This window comes from Macaca nemestrina, chromosome 10 (assembly GCF_043159975.1).
Source record: "Macaca nemestrina isolate mMacNem1 chromosome 10, mMacNem.hap1, whole genome shotgun sequence".
In the NCBI taxonomy this organism is placed as follows: domain Eukaryota; kingdom Metazoa; phylum Chordata; class Mammalia; order Primates; family Cercopithecidae; genus Macaca; species Macaca nemestrina.
Window position 1 is genome coordinate 38,627,999 of NC_092134.1, and position 21,434 is coordinate 38,649,432.

The following is a 21,434-nucleotide window of genomic DNA, read 5'->3' on the forward strand; positions in this document are numbered from 1 at the left end:
TGTTCATCAATGGATGAATGAATAAAGAAAAGGTGGCATGTGTACACAGTGGAATAACATTCAGCTGTAAAAATAAGAAGGAAATCTTGTCATTTGCAACAGTGTGAATAAACCTAGAGGACATTATATTAAGTGAAATAAGCCAGGCATAGAAAGACAAATACTGCAAGATCTCAGTTATTTATGGAATCTGAAAAATGTTGAACTCATAGCAGCAGAGAATAGAATGGTAGTTACAGGGTCTAGGGGATGGGGGAATTGGGGATATGCTGGTCAAACAATAAAAACCAACAAAACAAACATCTGCTGCTATGGCTAAGGCTGTGGCGAAGCAAGCTACCGCAGAGAGAACAGAAAAAGACCTATGACAGAGACAGAGAAGGGAGAGGCCACTGCCAACAGGTGTCCTTTGCAATGTCAGGATGACAAGGGAGATGTTTGGAAAAAGCAGTAGCCTTATTGTGAAGCTCCTGTGGAACTCTGACTCTGCGCCAGGTCCAAAGTTCTTTAAGGGTATTAGTGCATTTGGCCGGTGGTCTTGCTGTTCTCACCTTACAGGTAAAGAGGCTGAAGCACAGGGAGGCGGAATCTTTTCCTTGGGTCTCTTAGTGACCGAATGAGGAAACTGGGATGTCACAAGGGCTGACCGACTCTGCTTAGCACTCTTAGCTGTTGGCACTACCCTGCTGACCCGCTTCCAGCTTGGTGACTTATCACTTGGCAAAGACATCACTGGTCCTGGGGCAGCTGACACTTCCACAGAGAAGTGAGCATCTCTGGGCCACTTTGTCTTTCCTGCTGATGGCTGTGGAAGGGCAGGCAGAAACGCAAGTGCCTCCTTCTTCACACGACGCACAGAGCAAGGGCTGGATGTGGTCGATCTCAAACATGCATTGTTCACATCAGATCCATCCCTCATTTTTCTGTATGAGTTTGTTCTCATGTTTCTATAAAGAAATACTTGAAACTGGGTCATTTATAAATAAAAGAGGTTTTATTGGCTCACGGTTCTGCCGACTGTACAGGAAGGACAGCAGCTTCTGCTTTGGGGGAGGCCGCAGGAAGCTTCCAATCATGGCGGAAGGCAAAGGGGCAGCAGGTATCTTACATGGCAAGAGCAGGGGCAAGAGAGAGAGAGGGGGAGGTGCTACACACCTTCAAACAACCAGATTTCATGAGAACTCACTCGCTATCATGAGAACAGAATCAACAGGGATGATGCTAAACTATTCATGAGAAACACAGTCCCATGATCCAATTCCCTCTCACCAGGCTCTACCTCCAACACTGGGGACTGCAATTCAACATGAGATTTGGGCGGGGACACAGATCCAAACCATATCACCTCATCAAGGAGTGTTTGAGGCAGAAGTAGTTCATTCACCTCTTACCTCAAGCATGTGAAAATGGCTTTATAAGGAGGAAACAGAAGCTTAGAAAGCCTAAATCACTTGCCTAGATCTTGCAGCTAAGGGGCAGGTCTGGAATTTGAACACGGAGCTGGCTAACTCCCAAGTTCTAGTTCTTTCTATTACATCACACTTCTTTTCAGTGATAACTTGGGGCTCTTTGAGACCATATTGGGCCTGCTCCTTTCTGTACAGTTTTCTACAACTGCAGGGGCATCTAATGGACTCAAGGCAGAATTTAATTTATAGGAGTGGAAGGGGAGGGAAACACTTTTGCCTGTCATCATCCATGTCTCCAACAGGATTCTCAAAAAGGAGCCACTAAAATTTGGAGGTGATATGGTTTGCATGTTTTGTCACCTCCATATCTCAAGTTGAAATGTGGGCCTCCAGTGTTGGAGGTGGGCCTAGTGGGAGGTGCTCGGCTTACAGGGGCAGATCCCTCATGAGTGGCTTGGTGCTGTCCTTCAGTGAGTTCTCACTCTATGAGTTCACACAAGATTTGGTTGTTTAAGGCCAGGAACGGTGGCTCATGCTTGTAATCCCAGCACTTTAGGAAGCTGAGGCGGGCAAATCACCTGAGGTCAGGAGTTTGAGACCAGCCTGGCCAACATGGTGAAACTCCATCTCTACTAAAAGTACAAAAATTAGGCCAGATGTGGAGGCTCATGCCTGTAATCCCAGCACTTTGGGAGGCTGAGGCGGGTGGATCACGAGGTCAGGAGTTCAAGACCAGCCTGGCCAACATGGTGAAACCCCACCTCTACTGAAAATACAAAAATTAGCTGGGCATGGTGGTGCATGCCTATAATTACAGCTACTCGGGAGGCTGAAGTAGGAGAATTGCTTGAACTGGGATCCGGGAGGTGGAGGTTGTAGTGAGCCAAGATTGCGCCACTGCACTCCAGCCTGGGCTACAGAGCGAGACTCCATCTCAAAAAAAAAAAAAAAAGAAAAATAGAAAAAAGAAGAAAAGAAAATTAGCTGGGCGTGTTGGCGCATGCCTGTAATCCTAGCTACCTGTGAGGCTGAGGCAGGAGAATCACTGGAACCCAGGAGGCAAAGGTTGCAGTGAGCTGAGATTGCACTACTGCACTCCAGCCTGGGAGACAGAGCAAGACCCTATCTCAAAAAAAAAAAAAAAAAAAAAAAAAGATCTCGTTGTTTAAAAAAGCATGGCACCTGCTCCCTCACTTTCTTGCTCCCTCTCTTGCCATGTGATGCGGTGGTTTCCCTTCACCTTCTGCCATGATTGTAAGCTTCCTGAGGCCCTCACCAGAAGCAGATGCTGGCACCATGCTCCTTATCCAGCCTACAGAACTGTGAGCCAAATAAACCTCTTTTCTTTATAACTTACCCAGCCTCAGGAATTCCTTTATAGCAGTGCAAACAGACTAACACAGGGGGTGAATTAGGGCAGGGAACTTTTAAACTAATATATGTGTGTGTATATATATTTTAATTGAGGTATAACGTATATATGGCAAAGAACATGAACTGTGCTAATCGTAAGTGTAGAGCATGGTTAATTACCTGTGTAGGCGCCTGTGTAGCCATCACTCACACTGAGATAGAGAACATTTCCTGCATCTTCCCAGTCAAAACCCATTTCCTCCCCAGAGATAGCCACTATTCTGATTTTTATCATAATCGATTTGTTTAGCCTATTCTTGAATTTCATATAAACAGCTATGCTGCCTAATACTTCTTTTGCTCATTAGTGTTTAAACCAAATATACAGAATGTTGTAAAGTAAAAGATGAAACTCTTCCCCTAACCCTACCTTCCCAGTCTCTGTTCCTAGTGTCTAGCAAGGGCATCTTTCCTTCTATTCTATTTCCTAATGTTCAGGTACCATAGAAAACAGAAGGGGAGTCTTGCTTTGAGAGTCAACTTGTGGCTTTTTCCGTATGTTTTCTAGAGGAAGAGACTTACCAGCTACAATATGCATAGGCAGGAAATCATTAACAGTTTCCCTTATAAAGGGTGAAGGAGGCAGCTTAGTTGTTCTGCAAGAAAAGGGGGAACATTCCCAGGATGATATGGGACACAGTGGTTCTTGGTCCATTAAGCAGAGATAAAGATTCCTGATACTCTCACTGCAGAGGACAGCTGATGCTGGAAACAGTAGCCCAGCTGAAGGCAGTATTTCTCAGCTCCTGCTTTGCATCTGAAAGGGGCTATGTTCTCAATAAATAGCCAAGGAGCTTAAGACAGTGGCATATCTTCTCCATTCTTTCTCCATCTGCAGGCTGAATGCAGAGGACTCAGAGGTCCTAGAGACCCTAAAGGAGGGTGCAGTCACAAATGGAAGACGTCTGGGCCCCTGGATCACCATGCAGAAGGTTGCATGCCAGATACGCATAACCACGTGGGACTATTACACCAATAAGGAATACCCATGTATTATGTTAAGCCACTAACATCTAAGGGTTTAAGTAGCAATATCACCGTGAAAAACACCATCTATGAGGAAATGAACTCCCGAGAACCAGGTATGACACAGTCATATGCCCTTGGAGGTACCTAGGTGTGCACATGGGAAGATTGGAAAGCTAAAGTGTCAGTACTTTGGGCTCTGGCCCAGATACACATGAGGATCCTGTGTCTGAGTGAGACAAGTCTCTCCTACTTCTGGTGGCTGCTGGAGCCTTTGAGGGAGTGGCCTCCTGGGGCAGGCAGCGTGGCCTCTTCCTGGAGCCTCCATGTGCCTCTGCAGACACTGACGCTGTCTCCTACACACCTGAGCCACCAGTGTCCAGTGGACAGTATCATGGTGCTCAGTGATACTGGTCCCCTGTCACCTATATTTCCACCATTCCTCATTATGAGAAGACAGGGAATGTAAAGCACTTTAGTTCAAAGGGCTGTAGGCATTTCAGCTGGAGCTTCCCCACCAGGTGTAATGTGAACCTGGTGAGAGTGCAAAGAATCCACATTTTCTGTTTCAGAGAATGACACTGCTTTAGCTTTGTGGCCACTACTAAAGCCGGGGCTTAGCCTGTCTCTCATTTTGAGCAGAATTACACCTAGCTTACTCCTCTGCAGTAGTCAATGGCCGAAGGTAGTGGGACTCTGCCCTCAAGACCCAAAAGCATTAGGGAGACTGCTGGATGTATAATGGGGGAGGACTGATGTTCTTGGAGAAGAGATAGCCTGGATTTCAGGCTTAGGACATCTTAAACTATCCTCTGAGGGTGAACCTGGAAAGTGGCTTTAAACTTTTCAGATCTTGACCCACAGTGATACATACAACCTATATAGTGACTCAGTACATAATATCTGAAATGTACTCTGATATTATCTATTCCATCCCATTCCAAAATATATTTACTTATTTTCAATTCCACTTTCTAAAAGCTGGTCACAACCCATTCAGTTGATTCCATCACACTAATGAGTGGCAGTTTATACTTCGAAAGACTTGGACTAGGACATACTGGCCACCCCACCCCTACCCCAACTGTGCACAGAGGGGGACTAGACTGTGATGGTTAGGAGGATGTCTCTGGAGCCAGAATGCTCAGATTTGAATTTTGCCTCTACTACTTATTAATTTTGTACCCTGAGCAAGTTCCTTAACCACTCTGTTCTTCAGCTTTCCATCTGTAAAACGGGATTGTTTTCAAAATTACCTACCTCATGGAGTTGTTGTAAAGAATAGATTATACGTATGTGAAATTAAGGAACAGGGCCCGGCATCTAGTCAGTGCTAACATAAGTGTTAGCTTTAATTATTATTGGGTTATTTCCTCTTATTCTGAAAGGACAAATATTGTGGAAGAAGTTTTGAAGTCCCTGGAAGACCTGAGGATTCTGACTCTCTAAGCCCCATGTGTTCCGGGCTTGGAACTATTTCTCAGGCAGAGGCAGTGTGACTCTCGCCCAAAGGTATGCCATGACAGATGGGACTAAGTGGCTCTTAGATCCTACTTGGTTTGTGGCTCAGTGGAAGGTGCTACGGCAAAAGTTCAGAAGTGTGATTCTCTCTGATACTTTCTTCCATGAATTTAGACTTGGAAATTAGTTCTTCAAGATAGTCACTCCCCAGATATTATTCATGCATATTCGAGGCTCAGTTTACATATGAACATTTCCATGACAATTCTCTAATTCTCACTGGGAAATAAATTTTACATAGCCTGCCTCCTTTTTACATCTCTTGTGGCACCTATTATTATTATTACTTAAAAGTAAGCTTTAAACATGTTTATATATCTGTCAGTTTTACTGAGTTATACTTTGTATATAATGAAACTCACCCTTTTTAGTGTATAGTTTAAGTTTTGACACATTCAGCTGTGTAATCACTACCACCACAGTCAAGTTACAAAATATTATCATCACCCCCAAATAATTCTCTTGTACCTCTTTGTGGTCAATGCCTCCTGTAACCCCCAGCCCTAGGCAACCACTGATCTATTTTCTGTCTCTGAAGTTTTGTCTTTTCCAGAATGTCATATGAATTGAATCCTATAGTGTGCAGTCTTTTGAGTCTGACTTCTTTCACTTAATACGTGAGATTCATCCAAGGTGTTGCACATGTCAATAGTTCACTCCTTCTTGGTGCTGAGTAGTATAATAGTATTCCATTATGTAGATGTATCATAGTTTATGTATCCATTCATCTGTTGAAGGATACTTGGGTTCTTCCAGTTTTTTTGAAGATGATGAGTTGCCTATAGGTTTTTGCATAAATACAAAATTTTATTTCTCTTGTGTAACTCCTTGGGATAGAATTGCTGGCTCATATGGTAAGTGTATGTTTAACTTTATAAGGAACTGTCAAACTATTCTCTAAAGTAGTGGTACCATTTTGCATTCCCATTAGCAGTGTATGAGAGTTGTAGTTACTCTGCAACCTTGCCAGAATCCAATTCAGTTTCCTTCCCCCTCCCCTCGTCTCTCTCTCATTCTTTTTTTTTCTTTTTTCAATGATAATAGGTGTGTAGGGAGTAAACTTTCTGTTGAGGCATAATCTACATGCAGAAAAGTACACAAATTCTAAGTGTCAGGCTGGAGATTTTCAGCCAATACCCCACCTCAAAGGTAACCTTATTCTGGCTTCTCTCAACATAGACTAATTTTTGAACCTTACATAAATAAAATAATATACTGCATACTCCTTTCTGTGGCTTCCTTTGCTCAGTATTATGGTTGAGTGACTCATCAATATTGTTGCATGTTGTTGTAGTTAGTTTTCTTGCTGTAGAATATTTCTTTATGTGAATATACATCTATTCTAGTTGATGGTCATTTGTGTTGTTTCCAGGTTGTGTCTATTATGAATAATGCCTCTATGAACATTCTTGTTGCCATTTGGGAGATCCCCAAGGCTATCCTTAGGTTCAATAATTCATTAGAAGGACTCACAGAACTCAGAGAGAAAGCTGTTATATTCAAGATGATGGTTTATTACAGTGAAATAATACAGATTAAAATCAGCAGTGGGAAAAGGCACAGAGGACAGAGTCCAGGCAAGTTCCCAGGTGTGAGCTTCCAGTCGTTCTCTTTCAGTGGAGGCCTGCAGACAGAGTTTACTTCCCTTGGCAATGATGAGTGGCAGACGCATGGAGTAATGCCAAACAGGGATGCTCCCCTAGCCTTGGTGTCCAGGGATTTTACTGGGGGTTGGTCACATGGAAATGGCAACCACCATGTGGCTGTTCCTAGTCTCTAACTTCTCCAGAGGTTAAGCTGATGCCATGTGGCCCAACACCCTGGCTATAAATGACGTTGTTAACATAGGCTGTTTGGTGTGACCCAAAGCCCCCCAGGTAAGGACACTCTTATTCCAAGGTCTTAGAGGTTGCCTCCTAGAAACTGATCAAGGGCCAAACATTGCTTTGGACAAGATTAATCCTTTACTTGTATGTCTTTTGGTGAACATATGTAGCATTCCTGTTGGCAGCTCTACTCTTAGCATACCTAAGAGTGGAGTTACCATGTCATAGGCATGCATATGTTCAGATTTAGTAGTTATGATCAGTTTTCCAAAGTGGCTATATCAATTTACATTCTCACCAGAGTGTCCGAGAGTTCCAGTTGCACCATGTCTTCTCCAACCCTTGGTATTGTCAGATGTTTCATTTTGCTTATTTCAGTCATTCTAGTGGGTGGGTAGTAAAATCTCACTGTGCTTTTAATTTGTATATCCCTCCTGAATAATGATGTTGAGCACATTTTCATATGTTTATTAGTCATTTTGATATCATCAGCAATTATTATTATCAACTCCCTGTACTGTAATTTAATTCAACAGTCTTACTAAAGCCCTTGTAATGGTGAACACAGTGTAGTTCAGCACAACACACACACACACACCTACACGAAGAAGATATTATGTGTGTATTGATGTATTGATATGGAAAGATCCTTAATGCAGACAGATTGTGTATAGCATGCTAACATTTATGTGAAATGTTTGTGGAAAAACTGAATGCACATACAAACATATAGTCTTAAATATGCATAAACATTTTTCAGAAGAATCAACAGAAACTATAATTACTACTTGTAGAGGAAGAAAACAAAGTGAATGTGGAATGGTGTGGGGAAGGAAAGAGTGATTTTTCACTGTACACCATTTAATATACTCTGATGTGTGAGCAATGTAAATCTTTTTATCTAAACCTAAATCTTTTAACCTTTTAAAATCATTCTGCAGAAATATTTAAGAAACAAATATCACTTTGTCTACAGAATGATTTTATGGTCCAGTTGGGAGGGATTGTCGAGGAGTTATGGACACAGACAAGAAAATAGGTAACTGCGGCCAGGCCGGGTGCAGTGGCTCACGCCTGTAATCCCAGCACTTTGGGAGGCCGAGGCAGGTGGATCACCAGCTCACGAAATTGAGACCAGCGTGGCCAACATAGTGAAACCCTGTCTTTACTAGAAATATAAAAATTAGCTGGGCATGGTGGCATGCACCTGTAATCCCAGGCTGAGGTAGAAGAATCGCTTGAACCTGGAAGGCAGAGGTTGCAGTGAGCCAAGATCGCGCCACTGCATTCCAGCCTGGTGACAGAGCGAGACTCCGTCTCAGGAAAAATAAAATAAAGTAAAAAAGAAAATAAGTAACTGTGTCTGCCTGGATCACACCTGTAATCCCAGCAGTTTTGGTGGCCAAGGAGAGAGGATCGTTTGAGCCCAGCCTGAGCAAAATAGGGAAACCCCATTTCTACAAAAAATACAAAAATTAGCTGGGCATAGTGGTGTGCACCTTCGGTCCCAGCTAGTTGGGAGGCTGAGGTGGGAGGATCATCTGAGCCCAGGAGGCTGAGGTTGCAGTGAGCTGAGATTGTGCCACTGCACTCCAGCCTGAGCAACAGAGTGTGACCCTGGAACTTTGAACTTGAGAGAGATTATTTAGGGTATCTGGCAGAAGAAATTTCTAAGCAGCAAAGCATTCAAGAGGTAACTTGGGTGCTGTTAAAGGCATTCAGCTTTATAAGGCAAGCAGAGCATAACAATTTGGAACATTTGCAGCCTGACAATGGGATAGAAAAGAAAAACCCATTTTCTGAGGAGAACTTCAAGCTTGCTGCAGAAATTTGCATAAGTAATGAGGAGCTGAATATTAATCCCCAAGACAATGGGGGAAATGTCTCCAGGGCATGTCAGAGGTCTTCACGGCAGCCCCTCCCATCACAGGCCCAGAGGCATAGGAGAAAATGGTTTTGTGGACTGCCCCCAGGGTCCCCATGCTGTATGCAGTCTAGGGACTTGGTACCCTACATCCCAGCCACTCCAGCTGTAACTAAAAGGAGCTGAGGAACAGTTTGGGCTGTTGCTTCAGAGGGTGGAAGCCCCAAGCCTTGGCACCTTCCACATAGTGTTGAACCTGCAGGTGCACACAAGTCAAGAATTGAGGTTTGGGAACCTCCACCTAGATTTCAGAAGATGTATGGAAATGCCTAGATGTCTGTGTAAAAGTTTGCTGTGGGATGGGGCCCTCATGGAGAACCTCTGTTAGGGCAGTACAGAAGGAAAATTTGGGGTCAGAGCCCCCACACAGAGTCCCTACTAGGGTACTGCCTAGTGGAGCTGTGAGAAGAGGGCCACCATCCTCCAGACCCCAAAATGGTAGATCCACTGACAGCTTGCACCATGTGCCCGGAAAAGCCACAGACACTCAATGACAGCCCATGAAAGCAGCCAGGAGAGGAGCTATACCCTGCAAAGCCACGGGGGCAGAGCTGCCCACGACCATGGGAACCTACCTCTCACATCTGCATGACCTGGATGTGAGACATGGAGTCAAAGGACATTATTTTGGAGGTTTCAAATTTGACTGCCCCACTGAATTTCAGACTTGCATGGGGGCTGTAGCCCCTTTGTTTTGGCCAGTTTCTTCCATTTGGAATGGCTGTATTTACCCAATGCCTGTACCCCCACTGTATCTAGGAAGTAACTAACTTGCTTTTGATTTTACAGGTTCATAGGCAGAAGGGACTTGCTTTGTCTCTTTTGCTTTAGACTATGGATTTTTGAGTTAATGCTGAAATGAGTTAAGACTTTGGGGGATGGTTGGGAAGGCATGATTGGTTTTGAAATGTGAGGACATGAGATTTGGCAGGGGCCAGGAATGGAATGATATGGTTTGGCTCTGTGTCCCCACCCATATCTCATCTTGAATTGTACTCCCATAATTCCCACGTGTTGTGGGAGGGCCCTGGTGGGAGATGATTGAATCACAGGGCAGTTTCTCCCATACTGTTCTTGTGGTAGTGAATAAGTCTCATGAGATCTGATGTTTGATAAGGGGAAACCCGTTTTGCTTGGCTCTTATTCTGTCTCTTGCCTGCTGTGATGTAAGACATGTCTTTCGCCTTCAATCATGATTGTGAGGCCTCCCCAGCCATGTGGAACTGTAAGTCCAGTTAAACCTCTTTCTTTTGTAAATTGTCCAATCTTGGGTATGTCTTTATTAGCAGTGTGAAAACGGACTAATACAGTCATTCTTGCAAATTCCACTTCTAAGACCAACTCCAAAGTTCAGGTGTCCCCAAGATCACCCTCACTCTGGCACCAAATGAAAGTGCAGGGATTCCCAAGAACACGCTCAGTTTCAATAATCACTAGAAAGACTCACAAAACTCACTGAAAGCTGCTACACTCATGGTTATGGGTTATTACAGTGATGCATACAAGTTAAAATAAACCAAAGGAAGAGGTGCAAGGGGCAGAGTTCAGGAGAGTTTCAAGCATGAAGCTTCCAAATGTCCTCTCCCAGTGGAGTCAGAGACAGTCGTTGTGCCTCCCAACAACAGTGTGTGGCAATACTCATGGAGTACTGCCAACCAGAGAAGCTTGGTGTCCAAAGTTTTTACTGGGGCATCACCACATAGACATGGTTGACTGTCCATGTGGATGACCTTAACCTCCAGCTTCTCTGGAGGTTGAGCTGATACCATGTGCCCCAAAGCCCCTACCATAAATTATTGTAATCAGATTATCTGGCATGGCTCAAGGCCCCCAAGTAAACAAGGACACTTTCATCAGGCAAGACATCCCAAGGGCTTAGAGATTACCTCCTAGGGGCTGCGAGCAAAGGCCATACCTTACTTTGGGTAAGGTTAATTCTTTCTTACACAATATGTTTATCTATCTAAACATCTATCTAACTGTTATGAACATCCTAATAGTTATATCTTTTTTTTAAGAAAACTTTTCTTCCTCCCTCCCTTCCTCCCTCCCTTCCCTCCTTCACGTTCCTTCCCTTCCTTCCCTTCCTTTCCTTCCTTCCTTTCTTTTCTTTCTTTTTTTACAATTGTTTTTTTTATTTGTTTGTCAGGGTCTTGTTCTTTGCCCAGGCTGGAGTGCACTGGCATGATCATGGCTCACTAAAGCCTCAATTCCCCAGACTCAATTGATCCTCTTGCCTCAGTCTCCTGAGTAGCTGGGACTACAGGGGTGCACCACCATACTCAACTAGCTTTTTGTATTTTTGTAAAGACAGGGTTTTGCCATGTTGCCCAGGCTGGTCTCAAACTCCTGGACTCAAGCAGCCCTCCTGCCTCAGCCTCCCAAAGTGCTGATTAAACAGGCATGGGTCATTGTGTCAACCAGTTTAATTTTCTTTGTAAGAAAGAATACATGTCCTTTATGTGAACAAAATAAACAATATAGTAAAGTAAAACAAGGAGAGCAAAATCAGTCCAAATCCACTCACTAAGTGATACAATGATTAATACATTAGTATATGTCCTTGTACACATCTTTCATTGCTGTTTATCCACGTAATATGTATAGAGTTTTATATAAATAAAATTATTCTATTTATGTTGACATATAACTGGTTCTTGGACACTTAAGTTCTTTAAATTGCTTTTATTAAACATTGACTAGACACAAAAATATTTATGAAGTAAAATGAAACACATTTACAACCAAACACGTCTGAATTTACCACCAAATTTAAGGAAAAAACCCCCAAAACATTATTAATGCCGGGCGAGGTGTCAGAGCCCTGGCATTGGGAAGTAGTCAACTCACAGGTTGGTAAGTAGAACTTACCAACAACAGTATAGGTTTGAAAAAGGAAAGTTTGTTAGAAAGAAGGAATACTGCTAAAGGGTGCAGGGGCGCCTCAGTGAGAGGACGGAGCTCACTGGTGGATCTTCCTTAGGACCTTTTATGAACCTTAAGGCAAGAGCTTAAGGGTAATTTGGGCCATATTAGTCACATAGGTCATGATAAATTATTACATTTATAAACATTTGGGTGCCTTAACGTCACAAGAGTTGCACAATGAGTTTCGGCATGGAATTCCCAAGATGTATAAAAATTCTAGTTACTTAATAAAAATTGAAATAGGCCTGGAACCAGATGCCAACTTTAGATAGTAGGGAAGATTTTACTAGTATTATTATTATTATTATTGTTTGAGATGGAGTTTCCATCGCCCGGGCTGGAGTGCAGTGGTACGATCTTGGCTCGCTGCAACCTCCATCTCCCAGGTTCAAACGATTCTCCCACCTCAGCCTCCTGAGAAGCTGGGATTACAGGTGCCCACCACTATGCCCAAATATAATTTTTGTATTTTTAGTAGACGGGGTTTTACCATGTTGGCCAGGCTGGTCTCAAACTCCTGACCTCAGCTGATCTGCCTGCCTTAGCCTCCCAAAGTGCTGGGATTACAGGTGTGAGCAATCGCACCCTGCTGGGAAGTTTAATTACTTCTAAATTTCCTAGATAACTTTTGCCTTCGGATGGCCTGTTTGATGGTCACCAGGTGTTCTTTGCTCGCTTCTAAATTCCTCAGATAAGGAGTTTTCATCTCTGGGCCCTGTTCAGTGGTCTCCAAGTCATTTTCACTTTCCTCACTCATTACCTTTAAAGTACCCTGTGTGCCTCTGTCCAATCCCCATCCTCCCTTTCTTCTCCCAAAGGTAACAACTATCCTGAATTTTGGTCTATTGTTACTCTACTTTTAGATTTATTGTGTTGGGACTCAGGAAACAAAACATGCTGCATTAGACTTCAGACTGAGAGGACCTGGAGAGCAGTAATGCAGGGAAGGCCTTGCTTTGATATTCCTTTATCCAAGGGAAGTTTCTCCAGAAGGAATGCAGTCATTAACCAGAGAAGATTAGCTCACAGGAAAAGAGAAGAAAGTTCTGACACCATGCTCAGAGAAACTCTTATCAGAGACTACCACCTTCAGGGCTGCTACCTGAGAGACTTTATCTGCATAATAAGACAGCCTGGTTGGGCTCAGTGGCTCAGGCTGTAATTCCAGCACTTTGGGAAGCTGAGGCAGAAGGATTACTTGAGCCCACGAGTTCGAGACCATCCTGGGTATAAGGCAAATGGCTGCACTACAGTCAAGAGTGGGCCGGAGTAAACATCCAGTGCAGCATGGCACAGCGGGATTGGAGTTCAGGTGCATAATTCCGTGCATTATATAATCACAGTTATATAACCATGTTATGGGTGGGCTCATCACCTGGCTCTGAGTCGCTATTGTCTGTGAGGTGTATAGATGTATCACTGACACCGTGAGAGGGTGCTTGGTAAAGCTGGCTGCCTTGCAGGTGAACAGGAGGGAGCCAGGAAGCGGTGAGCGCACAAGGGAGCATAACTGCAGGCATGGGGGCAGCAGGAGCCATGGAGCTGGTGCTGAGGGAACTGTGGCCAGAGCGGGCAGCTGAGACAAAGGCTGATGGAGAAGGGGAGAAAATAAAGCCATATCGCACCTGCCTACAGACCCCTGAGTTCTTTCAGCTACCTGCCACTCATTCACTGACTCCCCTCAGACCCCAGCTTGAGCTGGAACCTGACACTAGGCAACATGAGGAGACTCCATCTCGAAAAAAAAAAAAATTAGTTGGGTGTTGAAAAATTAGCTGTAGTCCAGGGATCCCCTGAGTGTAGGAGTTCAAGGCTGCAGTGAGCTATGATCATGCCACTGTACTCCACCCTGACAATACAGTGAGACACTGTCTCTAAAAAACAAACAAAAAGAATGTGTTGACAATGCATTTCCCCCTTACCCTTCCATAGCTTGTTATCACCATCCTTCAGGAGCTCCCAGCCCCCTATTCCTTTCCGTATGGTATAGAAATTTGGCCAGGTGTGGTGGCTCACACCTGTAATCCCAACACTTTGGGAGGCTGAGGTGGGCAGATCACAAACTCAAGAGTTCAAGACCAGCCTGGCCAACATGGTGAAACCCTGTCTCTACTAAAAATACAAAAATTAGCCAGGTGTGGTGGCGCACTCCTGTAATCCCAGCTACTCGGGAGGCTGAGGCAGGAGAATTGCTTGAAGCCAGAAGGTGAAGGTTGCAGTGAGCCAAGATCGTGCCATTGCGACTCCAGCTTGGGCAATAGGGTGAGACTCCATCTCAAAAACAAATAAAAAAACACTTTAGCCAGCTCAGCTGGTCCTTCTCTAAGTCTCATATTTTGTGTAGCTCATGTGCACTTAATAAATTTGTATGACTTTTCTCCTGTTAATCTGTCTATTGTCAGTTTATTCCAGAGACTCAAATTATCCAACCTTGGCCAGGCATGGTGATTCATGCCTGTAATCCAAGCACTTTGCGGGGCTGAGACAGGCAGATCACTTGAGGTCAGGAGTTCAAGACCAGCCTGGCCAACACGGTGAAACCTCATCTCTACAAAAAAATACAAAAATTAGTCAGGTATGCTGGTGCATGCCCGTAATCCCAGTGACTTGGGAGGCTGAGGTGGGAAGATCCCTTGAATCCGGGAAGCAGAGGTTGCAGTGAGCTGATATTGCACCTACTCCAGTCTGGGTGACAGAGCAAGACTCCATCTCAAAAATAAAAAATAAAAAAAAATTTATCAAATCCTTGGAGTGTGGAAGGAATGTTCCCTCTGCTCCTACCATCACATTTGTTTTCCAAAGCAATTAGTTTTGTGTGCTTTTGGACTTTATACAAATGAAATTGTAGGGGAAGAAGAATCCTTTTTCCTTTACCCACCTAGCAGGCTGAGCCTGTGAATTAAAATAACGAAAGACAGATTAGCAAGAGAAAAAAAGTTTTAATTACACACTTATGCACATTAGTTTAAATAAGATATAAGACTCAAGGATGTGGCTAGATGGTTGAGGCTTATCTACCATCTTAGGCTAAACAAAGGAAAAGGGGTTTGGGGTTTCTGGGTCAGTGGGGTAAGCTTATGGGAAAGTGAGGGGATGAAATGTATGATAAATAAAGGCTATCTTATTTTGCAGATAAGAGTCTTCCAGGTGATAAGGGTCATCTCCATGAATAGCTTTCTTCCTGGTAAGGAGACAACTTTTACAAATATAAATTTGCTTTATAAATATAAATTCCTTTACAAAAGGGGAATTTTATACTGCATTTTTAGGTAGTAAGAGGGAGGTAAAGAGCTTTACTTGTGTCTACTATTTCTCAATTGCCTTTAGCTCAAGATATTCCAGTGGTAAAGAGGCATATTTTGGGATGGCATGGTCTGGTACCCTGCAGAACCATACTGTATATATTATTCTGCAACTTTTTCTCACAACACAATATTTCTGAGATCATCCATGTCATTGCATGTAGCTGTAATTAATTCATTTTCACTGCTGTGTTTATCTATTGTATTGTTGATGGACAATTAGGATTATTTCTTCTTTCTTGGTCTTACAAACCATGTGGATATAAACACCTGTATAAGAGTTTCTCTTGAGTATATGCCCAGAAGTGGAACTGTTGAGTCGTAAGACATTCACATATTCAGATAATGCCAAATTATTTTCAGATAATGCCAAATTATTTTCCCAAGTGGTCCTGCCCGGCCAGGTGCAGTGGCTCATGCTTATAATTCTAGCACTTTGGGAGGCCAAGGCAGGCAGATAGCTTGAGCTCAGGAGTTCAAGACCAGTTTCAGCAATAGTACTGGAAAGGGGTCCTGATCCAGACTCCAAGAGAGGGTTCTTGAATCTCACACAAGAATTTCGGGCAAGTCCACAGTACAAAGGGAAAGCAAGTTTATTAAGAAAGTAAAGGAATAAAGCCCTCGAGGGCTGCTGGTTGCTCATTTTTATGATTATTTCTTGATTATATGCTAAACAAGGGGTGGATTATTCATGAGTTTTCTGGGAATGGGGTGGGCAATTCCCGGGATTGAGGGCTCCTCCACTTTTTAGACTATATAGAGTAACTTCCTGGCATTGCCGTGGCATCTGTAAACTGTCATGGCACTGGTGGGAGTGTCTCTTAGCATGCTAATGCATTATAATTAGTGTATAATGAGCAGTGAAGAAGACCAGAGGTCACTCTCATTGCCATCTTAGTTTTGGTAGGATTTGGCCAGCTTGTTTATTGCAACCTGTTCTATCAGCAAGGTCTTTATGACCTGTATCTTGTGCTGACCTCCTATCTCATCCTGTGACTTAGAATTCCTAACCTTCTGGGAATGCAGCCCCGTAGGTCTCAGCCTTATTTTACGCAACCCCTATTCAAGATAGAGTTGCTCTGGTTTAAACGCCTCTGACAGCAACATGGTGAAACCCTGTCTCTGCATAAAATACAAAAAATTAGCCACGCATGGTGGTGCACACCTGTAGTCCCAGCTACTTGGGGGGCTGAGGTGGGAGGATTGCTTGAGCCCAGGAGGTGGAGGCTGCAGTGAGCTGAGATCGTGCCACTATACTCCAGTCTGGGTGACAAAGTGAGAGCCTCTCTCAAAAAACCAAAAAACCCAAAAATCGAAGTGGTCCTGCCAGCTTACAGTCCCACTAACAGTGTATGAGTGTCCCAGTGACTTTACATTCCCACCAACACTTGATACTTTGTATCTTTTGTACTACCATGCTGTTCAAAGTAAAATTTTAAATTTGTAATAGGTTTTGCCAATTTACTCCTCATGTAACTGCCTAATGGGTTCTTCCTGCCTGCTGCACAAACAAAATCAACCCCCTGAGACCATGGCATTGCAGTAAAGAAAGCATTTGATTGATGTGAGGCTGGTTATGCTACATGGGAGATGGAGTTGTAACTCCAATCAGTCTCCCTAAAGGCTCAGAGGTTAGGAGTCTTTCAAAGATAGTTTGGTGGGCAGAGGGCTAGGGTAGGAGGCATGCTGATTGGTTGGGGATGTCAACATGCGGTGTGGAAAATGGTCCTCGTTCTCTGAGTCTGCTTCTGGGTGGGGGCCACAGGACTGGTTGAGTCACAAGTCCAGATGGGGCCATCCAGTTGTCAGAAATGCAAAAAACTGAAAAGACATTTCAAAAGACCAATCTTAGGGTCTACAATAGTGATGTTATCTTCAAGAGTAATTGAAAAAGTTGCAAATCTCATGACCGTCAGAGTAATGGCTGGTAATTATTTAGAATTCAGGCCCGTCTCATCCTTCTAACTTGGTGACCTTTCATTAGTTTTACAAGGGCAGTTTAGTTTTGGGGAAGGGTTATTATTATTTAAACTATAAACTAAATTTCTCCCAATGAAAAATTTCCAGAAATGAGCAAAGACAGCCAGTCCATGAGGCTAGAAGCAAGATGGAGTCAGCCATGTTAGATTTCTCTTATGTCATACTTTTGCAAAGGCGTTTTCACTTAAAAAGATCTTACCAATTTACACTCCCACTAGCCATATATGAAAAACTGTGCCATTACACCTTAGACAATACTGAAACTTTAATTTTTAAATATTTGCAATTTTAATATTTGTCAAATGATAAGGTGAAAAAGTTATCTAATTTTACTTTGCATTGTTTGCCTACTAGAGAAATTGTATAGTTTTAATGTTTTCTTGGTGTTTGTATTTCTTCTTACATAAAATATCTTTTCATATAAAATGTCTTTTCATATAAAAGTTGTGGTATTTGTAGACCCAAGGTTGGAGGCATGAGAGTGGAGCATCAGGTAATAAGAGTTTTCATACAGAGTAAATAGGGATGGTTCTGTGCAGAAGAAGAAAACAAAATTAACTCTGGAGATGTTATTTCGATTTTACTAAGTCTCTTTCACTCCAGTTGAATGTGTCAGAGGTGTTTGAACCAGAGCAACTTACTCCATCTTGAATAGGGGCTGGGTAAAGTGAGGATGACACCTACTGGGCTGCATTCCCAGGAGGTTAGGCATTCCTTTTTTTTTTTTTTTTTTTGAGACAGAGTCTCGATCTGTTGCCAGGTTGGAGTGCAGTGGCATGATCTTGGCTCACTGCAAACTCTGCCTCCCGGGTTCAAGCGATTCTCCTGCCTCAGCCTCCTGGGTGGCTGGGATTATAGGCGCATACCACTATGCCTGGCTAATTTTTGTATTTTTAGTAGAGATGGGTTTTCCCCATGTTGGTCAGGCTGGTCTTGAACTCCTGACCTCATAATCTGCCTGCCTCAGCCTCCCAAAGTAGTTAGGCTTACAGGCGCGAGACACTGCACCCGCCAAGGTTAGGCATTCTTAGTCACAGGATGAGATAGGGAGGTCAGCACAAGATACAGGTCATAAAGACCTTGCAGATAAAACAGGTTGTGGTAAAGAAGCCAGCCAAAACACACCAAAGCCAAGAGGATGACAAAAGTGACCTCTGGTCATCCTTACTGCTCATTATATGCTAATTGTAATGCATTAGCATGCTAAAAGACACTCCTGGCACTGCCATGACAGTTTACAGATGCCATGGCAATGCCAAGAAGTTACCCTATATAGTCTACAAAGGGGAGGAATCCTCAGCTCTGGGAATTGCCCATCCTTTTCCCGGAAAACTCATGAATAATCCACCCCTTGTTTAGTATATAATCAAGAAATAACTATAAGGGTACTTAGTTAAGCAGCCCATGTTGCTGCTCTGCCTGTGGAGTAGCCATTTTTTTTATTCCTTTACTTTCTTAATAGACTTGCTTTTGCTTTACTCTATGGACTCACCCTGAATTCTTTCTTGCGTGAAGTCCAAGAACCCTCTCTTGGGGTCTGGGTTGGAACTCCTTTCTGGTAACAAAAGAAAACTATAGATATAATATTAGATGTTGACAGACTATCAAATTAAATTTTGTTTTCACTGTATAAAACTTAGAAATCATATTGAACAGAATTAGAAAGTTGTTTAAAAACAGCATTTACATAATTGAATTTGATATAAGTACATCTACAAATAACCATGCTGGGCTTGTCCATTTTCTCCAGCGATCTCAAAATAATATCCATATTATTTTTTATAGTTTATAATGAAAAAACTGAAACCACAGGAAGATAAATGATCTCAAAATAATATCCATATTATTTTTTATAGTTTATAATGAAAAAACTGGAACCACAGGAAGATAAATGATCTTTGTTAGATCACAACAAGTCAATATGAAGGTCAAGAGTAAAATTAATTTTCAGCCTACCATTATGGCCCAAACTCTTCAAACCCCCTGCCAGGTTTTTACTTATTAGGAATTTAAGTGTTTCACAAATGAAAGTCTTCAGCCAAAGAATTGTTAGTTAAAATACAAAACAAAAACATTAGCATTGGGAGTTTCTAAAGTGTTGAAAGCTAAGTGTTTTAACGCTAAAATCCTTGACATTTAAAAGGCTCAGGAGCCAAACCTACTGAAAGCCAACTAACATGTAAATTATAACAATTTATTTCTCTTAGGCCTTGGCATGCTTCCTTTTGGTGCCAGAAGTAGAGTGAGATATTTGAGATTCAAACTCTTTGGAAACTTTTATAAATTAGAACTATATTCTCCATGGAAAAGTATCCTTGCATCATCTTTCCCATTTCTTCCCCTAAGAACTGACTCGACTTCACAACTAATTTTGGGCTAATTTGGAGAGATCAGCTGTGAGAAACATCCATTGATTTACTCAGGCTGCCCTTTGTATCTTAATGCTTCAGGTTTTGTTATCCTCCGCCTTTCTTCTGTCTTCTTTCCTCATAAGTTGTTTAGATACATTTTTTTTTCCCCGAGTCTTGCTCTGTCGCCCAGGCTGGAGTGCAGTGGCCGGATCTCAGCTCATTACAAGCTCCACCTCCCGGGTTCACGCCATTCTCCTGCCTCAGCCTCCCGAGTAGCTGGGACTACAGGCGCCCGCCACCACGCTCGACTAATTTTTTTGTATTTTTATTAGAGAGAGGGTTTCACTGTGTTAGCCAGGATGGTCTCGATTTCCCGACCTTGTGATCTGCCCGCCTCGGCCTCCCAAAGTGCTGGGATTACATGCGTGCGCCACCGCGCCCAGCCCCTAGATACAATTTTATTGCCAATAATTAAAGAGTGAGAATGAGCGGCAATGGGCTGGTATGGTTGCATTCAAATTCCAAAGTTCACATTTTGGAATATTGATTTTTGCTTGAGAACAACTTACCTAAGAACCATGGGACTTTGGCGGGGAAGGATGTGATGGGGAATATGTTGAGTTCTTTCAAGGAATTTAATCTTCATTTCTGAGGAAGTTAAAAACTGTGGCATAGTGTTCTCTTTCTTTTGTCTTCCTTCCCCCAAAGGTGAAGAGTTTGCAGTTGTTTGAGAGCCCTTCCAATTCCATTCTTTCACAGCCTATCTCCTTTCATCCCCATCTCAAACTCAGTGTTTTGGGGGGATTCAGGCATCAGTCTAAAGTTAGAACATAACTGGAAATCATCTTGAAAAGCTAAAAATAGTGTAGGAAAGAATAAATCTTTTCTCACCCATAGCTAGGTTCATAAATGAGGTCCCTATAACAAAACACAGATTGACAAGAGAGAAGCATACAAATTTATTTAATATAAGTTTTATGTGACTCAGGAGCTTTCAGAAATGAAGACCCAAAGAAACAGGGACATGTGTGTATTTTTATGCTTAGGGTTGATGAAGAGCAGACAGTTCTGCAGAAGTATGATTGGACAAAAGTTTATGATAACTGCAGGGAACTTAGCAAGGCCTGTTTGTTCGGGTTCTTCCTTGTATCCTTGTGTCTTCAGAGATAAGGACATTCCTTTCTTCCAGGTTTGGGTGAGTGCCTCTGGAATGAAGGTTTTATAACCCGCTTCATGGAAGAAGGTTGAGCGGAAGGTAAAGTGACTTTCCTGCTGAAATTTTCTGAGGGTACCATATTTTGGGGTGGTGTTTCCTGAACCCCATCAATAGGAAGGTAGGTCAAAGCAATTTTGGAGTAAACCCACCCTGGAATGTAATTCTGGCACTGAATTTCTCATGTTTTCCCTTTTCCTTCATTCCTTCCTTCAAGGATTATTCATTGAGCACCTCCTGTATACTCCTAAGTTTGGAGAAGACAGCAATGAAAAAGACAGTTTCCCTGACCCTATGGAACTTACACTAATAAAGATTTCTGATATTGATAAGCGCTATTAAGAAAATAAAAATGTGTAGTCCCAGTTACTTGGGAGGGTGAGGTGGGAGGATTGCTTGAGCCCAGGAGTTCGAGTCCGGCCTGGGCAATGCAGCGAGACATTAAGACATGTCTAAGGAAAAAAAAAAAGAAAAGAAAAATGATGTGATCAACTGAGAGCTCCAATAGGAGGCAACTTTAGATAAGGTAATCTCTAAGGAGATATCTGAGCTGAAACCTGAAGGACGAAAAATAGCCAGCAAGGGTAATGAGCTAAGAGAA

At 42.8% G+C, this 21,434-nt stretch overlaps 1 long non-coding RNA gene across 1 annotated transcript; it reads left to right on the top strand.

Annotated features, from left to right (window-relative positions):
• The first annotated feature begins 657 nt into the window (after nucleotides 1–657).
• On the top strand, nucleotides 658–21,214 carry LOC105483694 (uncharacterized). The gene is made up of 6 exons (XR_988493.2): nucleotides 658–766; nucleotides 3,661–3,904; nucleotides 12,851–13,299; nucleotides 15,120–15,171; nucleotides 20,810–20,875; nucleotides 21,051–21,214. It is a non-coding gene; the product is annotated as an uncharacterized lncRNA (long non-coding RNA).
• Nucleotides 21,215–21,434: the final 220 nt, after the last annotated feature.